Below are 15277 nucleotides of genomic sequence, written 5' to 3'. Positions count from 1 at the left end.
TTCGGCGACCTCCCATTCGACCACAGGTGAAGGGTGAACCTCAGTTAGAGCAGTAACCGGGTTGGCCACTGGTGCTGACAGATCGGCAGACACAGATGTGCTGGACGTCCACTGGATCCCCACAGCTGGCCCACAACATTGATACCCATCCACCACAGTTTCAAGCCATGTAACGGAAGCCATCACAGCCTGGAGCTGAGAACAAAGTGTTGCCAACTCGGCTCGAATCTGCACGCAACAGTCACAGTCCCTTCCATACTATAGACTTTGGAAAACTACGCTACACAGACAAACAAGGACTATCGACACATACTACGAAACTCTACTGTAGATGCGGAGGAAAACGCAAGAGCTGTGTCTAATAAATCAAATTAACACACAGAGATTTAAACACTGAACTACTGAAGCACTCAGGTGAGACTAAAAAATTTACTCCTGATTAGGAACTTTTAATATCCCCCGAAATCGGTTTACTTTCGACACAAACGATAGCATGATAACCGTGTCTATTAATATTAAATTAACATGCAGAAATTCAAGAAACTAAATTACCGAAGCACGCAGATGAAACTATAAAATTTGCTCTTTGTTAGGAACTCCTAAAAGTCACAAAATCGATTACTTCCCTGTTGCTGCTTGCGTCTTGGCTAGCTGCTGCTGCACTTGTTTGTGTGCAATAGCTACATTTATACGAATTTATTTGAAGGAGCAAGTCGCAATATGGGTTTAATTACATCATGAATATTGTTATTACGCTTCCCAGGGAGTAGATGTTAGTTAACAGAACACAGTACCATACTTTTTAGTCAGAAAGGTGTTTATGAGGGTATTTTTTGCTTTTGTTTTATAAGCTAAATATCTAAAGTCCCATCTCCCCTATGTCCAAAGTATAATGTAAACTAGTGTGCTTATTGACATGTCAGAGTTCCAGCACAACACTTAGAATCAGATGTAGGAAATCTGCTGAAGAGCGCCCACATACACTATACTTCCGATTGTATGCATACTGTCACTCCCTACCCCAGCGGTACCATATGTATTTTTTTATCTACTGCTGTAGAACATTTGAGCTACAGCTATAATGGTACCCGTATGTGTTTTTCTTTTTTCCATACTCGACATCTCTAATAGAAAGTGGTTTAAGTCTGTTCTACACAGTGGTTCTGTTTCCTAAGACCAACGAAATAACATTGCTGTTCTCATTGATTGTTTTGTGGTGAAAAAATACGTCTCCCTGCCTTAACATAACATTTCCTTATCGCTAGCACTTAATAAATACAGCAACCCTTCACAAGGTAAACCTTGAACAGTCCATTCCGTAGTTATAAATCAAAGCTTAAAACCATGTTCTTTTTAGTGGAAGAGGATGTTTCTTCCAGACGTTAGGTATTGATAGATATCCACTCTGTTAAAAAAATATCCCGTTTTACCGAATTCATAAGCTAATAGTCACCTACACCCCAAGCCACTGCAGTAATCCAGGCTGCTTGTCCACTTTTTAAATGTCAGCAATTCTTCATTATACTGATTTCTTACATTCCTTCTGCGTTCTTACTTTTACTGTTGCTGAAACAGGTCTCTGATACACAGCACATGAGGAAAGGGGAGGTCCTCGTTTAACACAAGCAGCAATATGTCGGCATGGGTTAGTATTCCCACTGTTTCCTCGAAGCAGATTTTACGCAGGCGAGTGTTGTCGGGAGCCCTCATAGTCAAAAAGTGTTCTGATACTTCATTCAGAAGATTTGATGCAGGCTTGCATCTCTGTTCAGATAAATATTATCCACAAAAATCATCATCCTTTACAAGAAGCACAAACAAGCGCTAGTAAAACAACACACTATGTTCAATCCATTAGTTGTGCGTTTCATCCCAATATTTCAATCTTTCACGATAGCGGGAATTTAGTGTTTCACCTCCGTTACCAGTACACAGGGTGAATCACCTAAAACTTGTACCGGAAATATTGCGGAAATGGAAAGTGCTATCGATGTGCGGTTTTCACAGAATGGATAGGTAGTCACGTTCTCGTATTGTTAGCCAACAAACAGATTGTTATAATACTTAGAAAGTGTATTTTTTGTGCAGACATATACTTTTTAAAATGGGACAATGCCTATTGGCATTAACAAATTAAAATTAGGGTAAAATACAATGTCAGTGATGTTTGTTACGGGATTGTAGTGCGAATTGTTTACAAGATATTGTATTTTCAATAGTTCCCGCAGCGACACTTGTACGATACCTGTGATAGCACACACTAAAGTACAAGACAAGTCATTCTCTGCTTAGTGGATTCTAACCAGTAACGAAACAATTGAGCCGGCCATGGTGGCCGAGCGGTTCTAGGCGCTTCAGTCCGGAACCACGCGACTGCTACGGTCGCAGGTTCGAATCCTGCCTCGGGTGTGGACGTGTGTGATGTCCTTAGGTTAGTTAGGTTTAAGTATTTCTAACTTCTAGGGGACTGATGACCTCAGATGTTAAGTCCCATAGTGCTCAGAGCCATTTGAACCATTTTTGAAACAATTGACCATCATAGGTTGTGTTCAAAATGAGCACGGGAAACGCTTCCAGCCTGGTATAACGACTGTGGCACATGTGCTAGCATTTCAGATGAGATGTCAGAGCAGGCTACACTAATACGTCGTTGCATATCATTGGGTGTAGTTGGTGTGTCCTTGTAGACAGAGTCCTTCAGCAGTCGCTGCAGAAGAAAGTCTACAGGCATCTAATCCACGGAACAGGCCAGCCAAGGTACAGGTCATCTGCGTCCAATCCAACGTTTTGGAAGCAATTTGTGAAGACACGCTGCAGTACTTCGTATACAATGGGCTGTACAGCCATTATGTTGGTACCACAGGTTCCTCCTAGTCTGCAGAAAATGTCTTCCAACATCCGAGGAAGGTGGTCTGTTAGGAAGCTTTAATACTTGTGTACATTCAGTGTTCCATCTATGAAACACGGGCCTATGAGCTGATGGTTCACTCCGCCACACCACACGTTTACACTCCATGTACACTGATGTTCCACCTGCTGAAGCCAACGGGGATTGTCAACAGACCAGTAGTGAATGTCCCAGCAGTTTACCTGGCCATAATTGGTACATGTCCGCCCCTGGTAGCTGAGTGGTCAGCGCGACGGAATGTCATACCTAACAGTCCGGGCTGGATGCCCAGCTGGGTCGGAGATTTTCTCCGCTCAGGGACTGGGTGTTGTGTTGTCCTTATCATCATCATTTCATCCTCATCGTCACGCAAGTCGCCGAAGTGGCGTCAACTCGAAAGACTTGCACCAGGCAAACGATCTACCCAACGGAAGGCCCTAGCCACACGGTATTTCAAAAATGGCTCTGAGCACTATGGGACTTAACTTCTGAGGTCATCAGTCCCCTAGAACTTAGAACTACTTAAACCTAACTAACCTAAGGACATCACACACATCCATGCCCGAGGCAGGATTCGAACCTGCGACCGTAGCGGTCGCGCGGTTCCAAAATGTAGCGCCTAGAACCGCTCGGCCACGTCGGCCGGCCACACGGTATTTCCGTTTCCCTTGGTAAATGTTGCGTCATCAGTAAACAAGATAAATAATACAACTAGAGTATCATATCTTAATGCCCATGAACAGAAGTTAACGCAATTCTCATAATCGTTTGCATGCAGGTGTTGATGGAGAGAGATGTGATGGGGATGAAACTTACGCCTGTAGAGAATGTGTAGGACACTTATCTGACTTTGCCACTTCCTCATACAATTGCAGGGGAGTTCGGATCAACTGTAACAGCTGCAACAACAGTAATTTCCCCCTCTTCTGTCATCACTTGTTTCCTTCTGTTACTTTGTTAAGCTACCACTTTCACGTAACTGGTTGAAGAGGTTGATAAATAATAACTGCCGAGGTGGTTGACCACTATTAGGTAGCTTGTCGCATACACCACAAAAGAACGAACTGCATTCTTCCTACATTTTCCATACACCTTGAGCATGTCGGCTTTTTCTGCATTTGTAAATCCCATCGTCCCCTCACCAACTTCAACTTGGACTGTCACACACTAACTGACTAACAAGTTGTAATGCACTCAAGGAACGTACAAGCACAATGTAAGCAAACAGAACAGCATCGTACCTAGCTACTACGCAGGTTGAATGGCGCAAATAAATGTCAACGTGGAACTTTTCAAAATACGGTATCTCGTGAACGACTTGCTCTAGAATCCTGCAACAAACACCACTGACATTCTAGTTTACCCAGCTTTTAGTTTGTTAACGTCAATAGGAATTTTTCCATTTAAAAATGTCTATGTTTCCACAAAAAGTGCCCGTTCTACGAAAATGGTACATCAATAGCAGTTTCCATTTCCGCAATATCTGCAGTTCTAGTTTTAGATGCTTCAAACTGTATAAGAATCCAGCATTACTTATTTATATTGTATTGTATTAACTGGGGGCCTAGAAACGACGAAGAGGCTCCGTCCCCGCCGCAGCCGCAGTGGTCCACAACCCCACGACGACTGTCGCAGTCCACTTCACCTCTCCGCCACCCCACACCGAACCAATCTTTCAGGGTTATAGTGCGGTTCGGCCCCCGGTGGACACGCCCCCCCCCCCCCCCCCCCCCGGCCAGGAAACGTCTCACACCAGATGAGTGTAACACCTATGTTTGCATTGTAGAGTAATGGTGGGGTACGCGAACGTGGAGAACTTGTATGCACAGCAATCGCCGACATAGTGTAGCTGAGGCGGAATAAGGGGAACCAGCCTGAATTCACAGAGGCAGATGGAAAACCGCCTAATAACCATCCACAGACTGGCCGGCTCACTGGACCTCGACCCAAGTCCGCCGGGCAGATTCGTGCCGGAGACGAGGCCCTCCTTCCCAATCTGGAAAGCCGTGCGTTAGACCGCAGGGCTAACTGGGCGGGCCAGCTTCACTTATTTTGTCAGGACGTTGCTTAATAGCTAACGACCAACCACTGAAGGATGCCGGACTCGCATCATATGTTCTAGATATAGAGTGAGCTGATCAAATTTCCCGCACATTAGACACTGAATTGCTCAACGACGCTGATTCAGGAGTTGAATATGGACATATTTGCATTCTGCAAAGTTACGAGTATCAAAGCCGTGTTGTCGTTGCAACATACAACGCAGACTCCTTTGTGTTGGTCGCTGCAAGGGAGTTTTTACTGCTGCACACATGTCCAAGACATAGTGTATGTTAACCGACAGTCACCTTTCCGCATCAGTGGAGTATGGCTTGGGTTTCATGTCGGATGTACTCCCCACCATACACTGTAAGGTTAATTATGATAGTGTTATGCATCCTGATACAGATATCCTTGTATCACCTGTGAATGTTCTAATAACTGAAAGGCGGACGTATGTGTAGCACTCAAATGGCTACAAATGCCACTCGCATGTTAGATGAAGACTCTAACACTACAGATTAGATCAAAGTGTAGTTGCAGGCTTGAACCCTGAATCTTTCCCTACTCTCACAACACCTTCAACTATGTGTTGTTGTAGCTGATCCGCAAAGCGGCTGCACCAATGTAAATATGATCCAATGGATAGTGCTGGAAGCTCTGTGACACTTTCAGGTTCGTATTATTCAGGTACATCCCGTTTGAAAAAATAAAAAGACAGTGTATTTCCCGTAAAACGCTATTGGCTAATTTAAAAGGAGAATAAGACTCAGATACCACTATGCAACCACTACTGTATATATGGTGTAGCATATCCAGTGTATTGATCATTCAAATATTGTAAAGGAACTTAGGACATGTACAGAGACACATATAGACAGCCATTTGATAGCAGTAAATTGCAGATTTCATGCGTCTGATCTTCTCAATGCATTCCTCGCATATTAAAGGTGCATAAGCAACTCTTCTTTGGTAAATTCTCTGATTGAAGCTATCTCCCTATGTTCTCACCAATAAAAAACTATATGTGGTGTAGAATCACAAAGCAGAGTAGGATATATAAGGGGTATATAGACAATCATTTTTTATGTGGTCAGTAAGTGAGTGTGGGAAGGAAGTGTAACTGATAATACTGGTGCAACGTACCCTCTGCTTTGCGAGGGACAGCAGTATGTGGAACATTGTGTAAAAATGTAGCACGTTCGAAGCTGTTCGCAGGTAATGGTGTTGTCAACAAGAAGGTTCAAATTCAAATGGTTCTGAGCACTATGGGAATTAACATCTGAGGTCAACAGTCCCCTAGAACTTAGAACTACTTAAACCTAACTAACCTAAGGACATCACACACATCCATCTCCGAGGCAGGATTCGAACCTGCGACCGTAGCAGTCGCGCGGTTCCGGACTGAAGCGCCTAGAACCGCTCGGCCACCGCGGCCGGCCACAAGAAGGAAGTAGTGAATTGCTGGGAGGCTGTGGGGAATTGGTGATTGGTGGTGTAGAGGGCCTGAACGTAAGTAAATATAACTGTTGCACATAAAGAAGACCAGAAATCCTCTACATTATCGATGGAAACATTAACTATAATAAAATACACATCAGTGAGTATCTGGAACGAGCTAAAGTAATATGCGTACGTCAGGGACAGATTAATTTGAGGGGATCTTAAGGGAAGTAATCCAGACACTAAAAACGGACAGGTTGCCTTGTGTGTTGGAGGCGAGCAGTCACAAATCCCATCCGCAAGTCACCTACGGACTCTACACTACAATTAGGACTTCAGTGTAAGTACTAGTGGGTTTGTTTCTAAAAACAAATACCATTACACATATGCTCACTGTGCATGTGGGAAAAGGAAAGCTAGCGGGAACATGAGACCATGGTCACTCTATTCTGGAACAGCACAGGAGTTGGGGAGAGTGGGGAATGAACAGTGCTGTGTTTAAAGCTGAAAACCTTTCATTTTGAAAACGTTCTCACCCTTGAACAGAGGTGATCTCTTCATCACTTCTTGTAAGTGTTGCGAGCAAAAACGTTAATTCCACGAACATACATGTCGCGAAACGACTTGCAACGAGAAAAGTGACAATAATAAGAAGGTTTACCAAGATACATTATTTCCACACACCATACAGCGACATGTTGAAGGAGCGTTCTGCACGTGGCTGCGTTTGGTTTATCGAGAGATATGTAAGTCTAAAGCACATAATCAATATCACGATCTCCAAAGTCACAACGAACTTACTTTTCAAGTGCTTTTTTTTCTTTATTGCATTTCTATTCCCCCCGCCCCAGAGGGGGAGGGGGGGGGGGGGCTGGCAGCAGCGTAATATGCTGCTCTACAACCTACACAAAACTTAAAAAACATAATGAGAATATAAACAAACAAGAAAAACAGGCGATAAAACGGTGTCATTGTAAAAAAACTGTAAAATGGCGGAAAGTTGTGGAATTTAAAATATAAAAACACTGCAGTAACGATGCGGATGAAGATACACAGTAAGTAGACAGGCACAATTAAAAAAAAAAAAACACTGCGACAGTCTGGTTTCTGTTCGCAAGAGATAAAAACACAACAAGCGACAGTATGGTGGCTGTTCGCAACACTTACAGGGGACGCACAACACTGAACACTCACGGAAAACAGCACTGTAGAGGCGACACGGTGACAGATGGGTGATGGGGGGAGGACCGGGACCTATGAGGGGGAAAAGGGAGGGCGTTCAAAATGGCTCTGAGCACTATGGGACTTAACTTCTTTGGTCATCAGTCACCTAGAACTTAGAACTACTTAAACCTAACTAACCTAAGGACATCACACACATCCATGCCCGAGGCAGGATTCGAACCTGCGACCGTAGCGATCGCGTGGTTCCAGACTGTAGCGCCTAGAACAGAACCAGAACCTTCGACAGAACCAGAAATGCAAGGTGGGTCAGAACTGAAAGCAGTACACATAATGTTAGAAAGTGTAGAACAATTAAAAGCAGATAACACAGAACTGGGTGGGTTGACAGAATCGCGATTGTCACAACGAGGTGTAGATTAGTCAGTCGCAAGTTAAATTGTTTCTTCTATTGGTAAGGCAACCGAGGATGTGCAGGCCTTTGCAGGAGACATTGGAAATCTAATTGAGATGGAAGGTTGATCTGATAAGGAATTATTGAGTGTAGCAAAACTGAGACTAAGAGGATAAGCTAAAACTTATGTAGGGTAAACAGAAGTTCTTAAAGAAGACACAACATTGGAAGAGTTTAGGAAGGGTTAATTTGGAGATATACGAAACGAAATAGTGCCAAACACTATAGAAAACAACTAGGGGTAATAGCTAAGACGAAAATGGAAACTGTAGAACGATTTGCGGATAGAATAAGGAAAATTAATGGATGTGTCTATGAATTAGAACAGGATGCTACCGTAAATGAAATTATTTTGCAAGGAGCTGAGCAAAAGGCGCTCGATGCTTTTGTAAGAGGGTTGCATTCGGAAATGTCAAGACGTGTATGAACAGGGGGTCAGACGGATTAGCACAAAGCAGTGCGGTTAACTATAGATGTGAGGACATCGATTTGTCTACTAGAATGCAGGGTAAACGGACGGTGTTAGCAGCTAGTATGTATCAGGTGTGGACGAACGGGGCATGTAGGGAGACAGTGCCGCCAGCCTCAGGGCGATGAGAATACAGTAAGAGGAAGTAATAGTTTTAGAAATAGAGGACCGTGGAAGAATAAGGTGTTAAACGATAACAGGATCCCATGGTCCACCTGCAGTCATTCCCAGTAAGATTGGATGCTACGAAATCGTATGCGGAGGTGGATTGTGCGATAAGAGGAATAGTAGGAAAAAAGGGTTGCAGGATTTTATTGGAAACAGGGGGATATGTTTCGGTCGCCAGTAGTGATCTGGTGAAACGTAAGCACTAGGACCCACCACGGTACAGATCGCTTGGAGTGGGGGATAAAGCTGTGTCCCAAGGACCGATAGACATAGACTTTTGACTGCATACTGTTCAATTTAAACAATGTGTGGAGATTGTGCAGCACGTGAATGAGAACTACGACATGTTTCTAGGATTAGATTTCTTATATCAGTATTGTGCCATAATCGATCTTTGGAAACACAGGGTGGAACTTGACTGAAAAATGTTTCAGCTAGGTAAAGCCATTGTCAGTGTAGCGATGCCGCGAAAGACGAACCGATTAACTCTCAAATGATCACACTAAGATTTGATTCGCATGACAATGTACCTGAGGGTACTGGGAAATCACTTTGTGTCAGTGTGGTGGAACCGTTAGAAGTAAATGACGTATTAGATCAGATGGGTTGCTTACTTAAAAGAGGTATTGTACGCGCACAAGAAATAAAGTGTGAAAAGAAGTTACCTGTTTCTATAGATAATTTTAGTGCAGAGAACATAGAATTAACAAAGGGGTTGTTAATCGCTAATATGTATATCCTGGAGGAAGAATAATGGGACACAAGGGGTGTCAGCCACGGACAACCGCCGGACTATTGAAACTGCATTATGAGGAAATATGAAGCACCTAGAGGAAAGCAATAGGAAACGGATGGAAAAATTTCTTTTGGAATTTAAGGATTTATTTTTTTCCAAATGGGCCGTTACCAACTACGCATATTACATTGCACCACGGTAAATGCATCACCAGTCAACCGCAAACCATACACAATAACTAGCTTCTCAGAGCCAGTTTAGGAGAAATTTGTCGATCAACAGCTGAAAGATGGAATAATTGAAGAAATTAATAGTGCATGGGGGGCGGGATTAGTCGACGTGGCAGAAAATTCGGTGGATGGAACACGAAAATACAGGTTTTATTGTGATCTAAATGCGAAAACCATAATGAATGCCTACCTTTTTCCAAACATCACAGGAACTTGGATCGTTTAAGGAAATGGATTTGAAGAGTGGTTACCACCAGATAGAGGTTGCGCCGCAGGATTGACACAAAAACAGCGTTTTCGGCACCCTGGGGACAGTAGCAATTCACAAGAATGACATTCCGGTTAAAAAATGCACCTGTTGCGTTTCCGAGATCGTTAGACGGAGTACACATAGAAACTACCTGGCAGATTAAAACTGTGTGCCCGACCGAGACTCGAACTCGGGACCTTTGCCTTTCGCGGGCAAGTGCTCTACCATCTAAGCTACCGAAGCACGACTCACGCCCGGTACTCACAGCTTTACTTCTGCCCCGAAAGGCAAAGGTCCCGAGTTCGAGTCTCGGTCGGGCACACTACCGAAGCACGACTCACGCCCGGTACTCACAGCTTTACTTCTGCCCCGAAAGGCAAAGGTCCCGAGTTCGAGTCTCGGTCGGGCACACTACCGAAGCACGACTCACGCCCGGTACTCACAGCTTTACTTCTGCCCCGAAAGGCAAAGGTCCCGAGTTCGAGTCTCGGTCGGGCACACAGTTTTAATCTGCCAGGAAGTTTCATATCAGCACACACTCCGCTGCAGAGTGAAAATCTCAATCTGGAAACATCCCCCAGGCTGTGGCTAAGCCATGTCTCCGCTATATCCTTACTTTCAGGAGTGCTAGTTCTGCAAGGTTCGCAGGAGAGCTTCTGTAAAGTTTGGTAGGTAGGAGACGAGATAGTGGCAGAAGTAAAGCTGTGACGAGCGGGCGTGAGTCGTGCTTCGGTAGCGCAGATGGTAGAGCACTTGCCCGCGAAAGGCAAAGGTCCCGAGTTCGAGTGTCGGTCGGGCACACAGTTTTAATCTGCCAGGAAGTTTCATATCAGCGCACACTCCGCTGCGGAGTGAAAATCTCATTCTGGAAACATCCCTCAGGCTGTGGCTAAGCCATGTCTCCGCTATATCCTTTCTTTCAGGAGTGCTAGTTCTGCAAGGTTCGCAGGAGAGCTTCTGTAAAGTTTGGAAGGTAGGAGACGAGATACTGGCAGAAGTAAAACTGTGAGTACCGGGCGTGAGTAGTGCTTCGGTGGCTCAGATGATAGAGCACTTGCCCGCGGCAGGCAAAGGTCCCGAGTTCGAGTCTCGGTCGGGCACACAGTTTTAATCTGCCAGGAAGTTTCATATCAGCGCACACTCCGCTGCAGAGTGAAAATCTCATTCCAGAGTACACATAGGTTTACAACCACGGCAATGCATAATGTATCTCACTGACATAATCGCCTATGTGAGTGATATGGAACAGTATACACAGCGAATAAGGGTAGTATTTCCAAGGTTAAAAGCAGCGACGTTAACAATGAGTACAGAAAAGTGTAATTTTATGACGGAAGAGGTAGCATACCTAGATCATATCACAAATAAAGTAGAGGTTAATCAGATCCAAGATTAATTACAGCCGTATGTGAATTTTCTGTACCAGAATCTGTAAAGAGTTGCAATCGCTCTTAGGAGTTACGAATTATTACCGGTTCGTAAAAGGATTTGCGAATATTACCAGACCATTGACACAATTGTTAAGGAAGGGTACTAAATTTTTGTGGACAGAAGAGTGTCAACATGATTTTCAGTAGATAAATGGAATCTTAACATCGAGTCCGATAGTGGTAGTTCTGGATTTTAATAGAGAACACGTTTTATTATGTGATGCATCAAACCGTGCACTTGGCTGTGAGTTGTCACAAGAGATAGAAGGCGCAGGACATGGTAGCTTGCGCATCAAGACAACTAAATTCTGGAGAAAGAAATTATTCCATTACGGAGAAAGAGATGTTAAACCTTATTAATGGGATCACATATTTCAAACTTTATCTGCACTCTAAAAGATTTGCAGTAATACCAGATCACGCGGCATTAAAATGGTTCTTGGCGTTAAAGGATCCTTCTAATAGGTTGACATGATGGGCAGTAAGGCCAAGTGAACTTGATTTCGAAATTACGCAGAAACCTGGGAAGATACACGGTAATGCGAATGGCTTAAGTAGAAAAGTAGCAGTTTTACGTATTGGTGGTAGTGTATATAAGGGATGGTAAACTGCACTCGGTGCGAATGACGAATGTAAGCAGTATTTTAGGCAGTCACAGTTTTGAATGGAGGACGGATTGCTCTGCAGAAAAGTGAAGTTGGGACCGCAGGCGGTGGTACGCTTGAAGCTAAGGACTAGAGTGCTACAAGAATTTAATGACCACATATTAGCGGGTCGTGGAGGTTGCAGACCTACCAACAAAAGAGTAGCAGAAAGCTACTGGTGGAGGCATAGACAGACGGACGTAAACCAGTGTGTGCAGGATTCCATAAAATTCGCATAGAGAGCGGATTTGTGTCGAACAAGAGTACCGTTGGAGAGGCTAGCACCATTCGAATTTCTGGGGACTTATGTTTTAGATTCATCTGCAAGGAATAAGTATGTGCTCACAATCATGGATAATTTTCCAAGATATATAGAAATAGTCATGATGCCAAACCAGCAGGCAGCAACAGTGGCACAATCACTTGTGAATAATTGGATACTGAACTTTGGAGTGCCTGAAACAATTTTAACAGACGAGGGAACGAACTTCATGTAAGAGCTATTCAACGAATTGTGGAAGTTATTAAATATGAAGAAGAAGGACGAATCCTCTCCATCCACAAGCCAACGACAGAATGCGTAGATCTACCGGGAAGATGCTTGGATACTACGTTGACTCACATCACACCAACTGGGATGTCTGTTTGAAGTACGTCGTCTCTGTCTATAACTCAAAACCGAATACGAATGCAGGATTATCGCCATATGAAGTAGTATATGGTCGTAAAATGCTGTCTCCGTTCGACATATTGAAAACGAAGAAAGGGAAGACTGGAGAGTCTGTTAAGAAATTTTGCCAGAGGGATTAGGCAAATTTGGAATAGCGTACGGAGGGCAAATACACGAGCAGTCGAGAAACAGGAAGAAGCAGTGGGCCGTACGGCAAGAATGCCACAGTATAGGGTTGGTTAGTGGGTGAAGTTATCAACTTCGTACACGCCGAAGGGGAAGACAATGAAGTTTTTTTTGCAACGAATCAGAGGCCAAACCATGTGGTAGAGACTACATCCTCAGTAAATACCAAAATTCAATTGGTAACGACAACGACAACTGTGGATGTAGGGCGGTTGAAACCTTTTCAAGTGAGTCCGGAATTTATTCCAGGGATAGGAGATGCAGACCGGAACGGAAAGTGCGGAGAAAGTTGATGGAAGATAAACAAGAGGTTGTGAATCAAACGTTAACAAGGAATCCGTATGGATTAAGGCCTAGGAGAGAGTCATTTAATATTTTATTTAGGTTAGGTATAGATTTAGTGTAATTAATATAAGCAGGTGTGGAGCAACGATGAATTTAAGGGGAAGGAAAACAATAGGTATTACTGCCAGCAGGTGAGATGCAGAGAAGGCGAGAAGATGCGGTTCATAGCGACATTACTGATCTTCATCGGGGTGGAAGCGTTACGGAACCAGCACCAGGAAGGGGGAGTGCTGTTCGCCAGGCAGGAATGCGTACTGAGCACCAGTCATCTCTGGGTGATTCAGGTGATACTAATTCCATCACGGAACGGAGAGGAACGGGATACTCAAGTGACGCCACTCTCGGTCCCGCTCTTTGCGCTGTCAGCAATGCCACAGGTCTATTGTTTCGCATGAGAAGCAACTGGACGCCTCCACAAAGTTGTTCCTGATGTACTACGGCCGAGGTGCGGAATAAAGACGTTAATTAAACGAATCTGCTATCGTCCCGACGTCTCATTTCACTCTCCATGGATGACAATCAAAGAGTGGTCTAACAAATGGCTGTTACAATATCACTGCAATAATGTCACCACCATTAAAGGGAGCAATACAAGTAAATATTTCCATATAAGTTTTACCTAACAGATTTCTATAACATTCCTACGCCAATGCTTGATGTAAATTATGATATTCTTTTGTAAATAGCTGTGCCACTATTCTCCTTCTGTCTTTTGTTTATTCTCTTCTGGCTCTCTCCCTTGCAGAATCACAGCATGCGAGCATCCCGGTAATAGCACCAACGCATAAAGAGTTTGGTAATAATAATAAGAGTAAGAATAAGAATAAGAATATAATCACAACTTTTGCCCATGTTTTATTTGTAGGTCATTTCTGTTACTTTTTGTCACTAATGATATGAAAAGTTGCTACATTTCTCAAAACCTAAAGTTGGCACGAGATCAGTTTGGTGACGCGTCGATTTGTGCGCCATCCACGCGCCCATAATGAGCAGATAGGCACACTACAGAAAAGTCGAACCTCTGCAATCGACAATTATTACGCCAAATCCGATTCATGCTATTTAACGTAAGGTAGAATTATTTGTTGGATTTTATTTCACTCTAACACGATCGACCATCACCAAACTTACCTGCATGCCAACAAAGATTCAGAGCCTGACAAACAGTAAAGCAGGTAACCAAATTAACTATAATTAATTATAACTGACCATTCGCAGTCGAAGCTGTCATACATCGGTATTAATTTGTTCAGTTACGATTCTCATGTTTAATTACTGCGGTTGTCACTGTGACTCATCCCGAGTTTCCAGAGATAGCGTTCGGAAGAATTTCCATCAGCAATTTTCCCAATTCATTGGAAGGGTTAAATAATTTATTTTCTTTCACTCTTTTTCTAGTCGGGTGAATTACAATAGTATCAATTATTTACAGAAAAACTGATAGTTTCATAGAGGCCGACCTGGCAAATGCCAGTTTAGATTCTGGAGGAATGTAGGAATATATCAGGGCAACACTTACCACGGACGACAGAGTAAAAAAAAGGAAAAGTACATTTTATAGCATTTGTAGATTCAGAGGAAGCTTAAGAACACACTGACTGTAACAATCGCTAAAATTTTGAAGCCAGCAGGGACAAAATAAAGGGTGCAACAGATTATCTACAGGTTTTATATTCAATCTGTACAGTTAGTAAGCGGCAAAGGAAAGCAAACAGAAATTCGAAAATGGCATAAAAATTCATCCAGAAAAAGTAAAAAATTATAACGTTTTTTGTGAGATATTATAATTCTGTTAGAGGCAGCAAAGAATTAGGAAGATAAGTTGAACAAGATTGACAGTATATGGAAACGAGGCAATAAGATGAGCACAAAATGAGTAAAATCAGGATGATGGAACGTAGATGACTCAAAAACGGTGACGATAAGAAAATTATACTACGAAATGAGATGCTGAAAGTAGTAGGCGAGTACTACAATTTGGAGAGCAAAACAACTGACCAAGGCTGGAGTGTTAAGAAGTCATTTCTGAAAGTGTTTACTGGAGTGTCACGTTGTGTAGGAGTGACACATTGACACTAAACAGCACAGTCAAGAAAAGAAGAGAAAGTCTTGAAATGTGGTGCAACTGAAGAATGCTGAAAAA

Source organism: Schistocerca nitens, chromosome 3 (assembly GCF_023898315.1).
Source record: "Schistocerca nitens isolate TAMUIC-IGC-003100 chromosome 3, iqSchNite1.1, whole genome shotgun sequence".
Lineage (NCBI taxonomy): Eukaryota > Metazoa > Arthropoda > Insecta > Orthoptera > Acrididae > Schistocerca > Schistocerca nitens.
The sequence above is the reverse complement of the archived record's forward strand: the minus strand, read 5'-3'. Positions refer to the sequence as shown.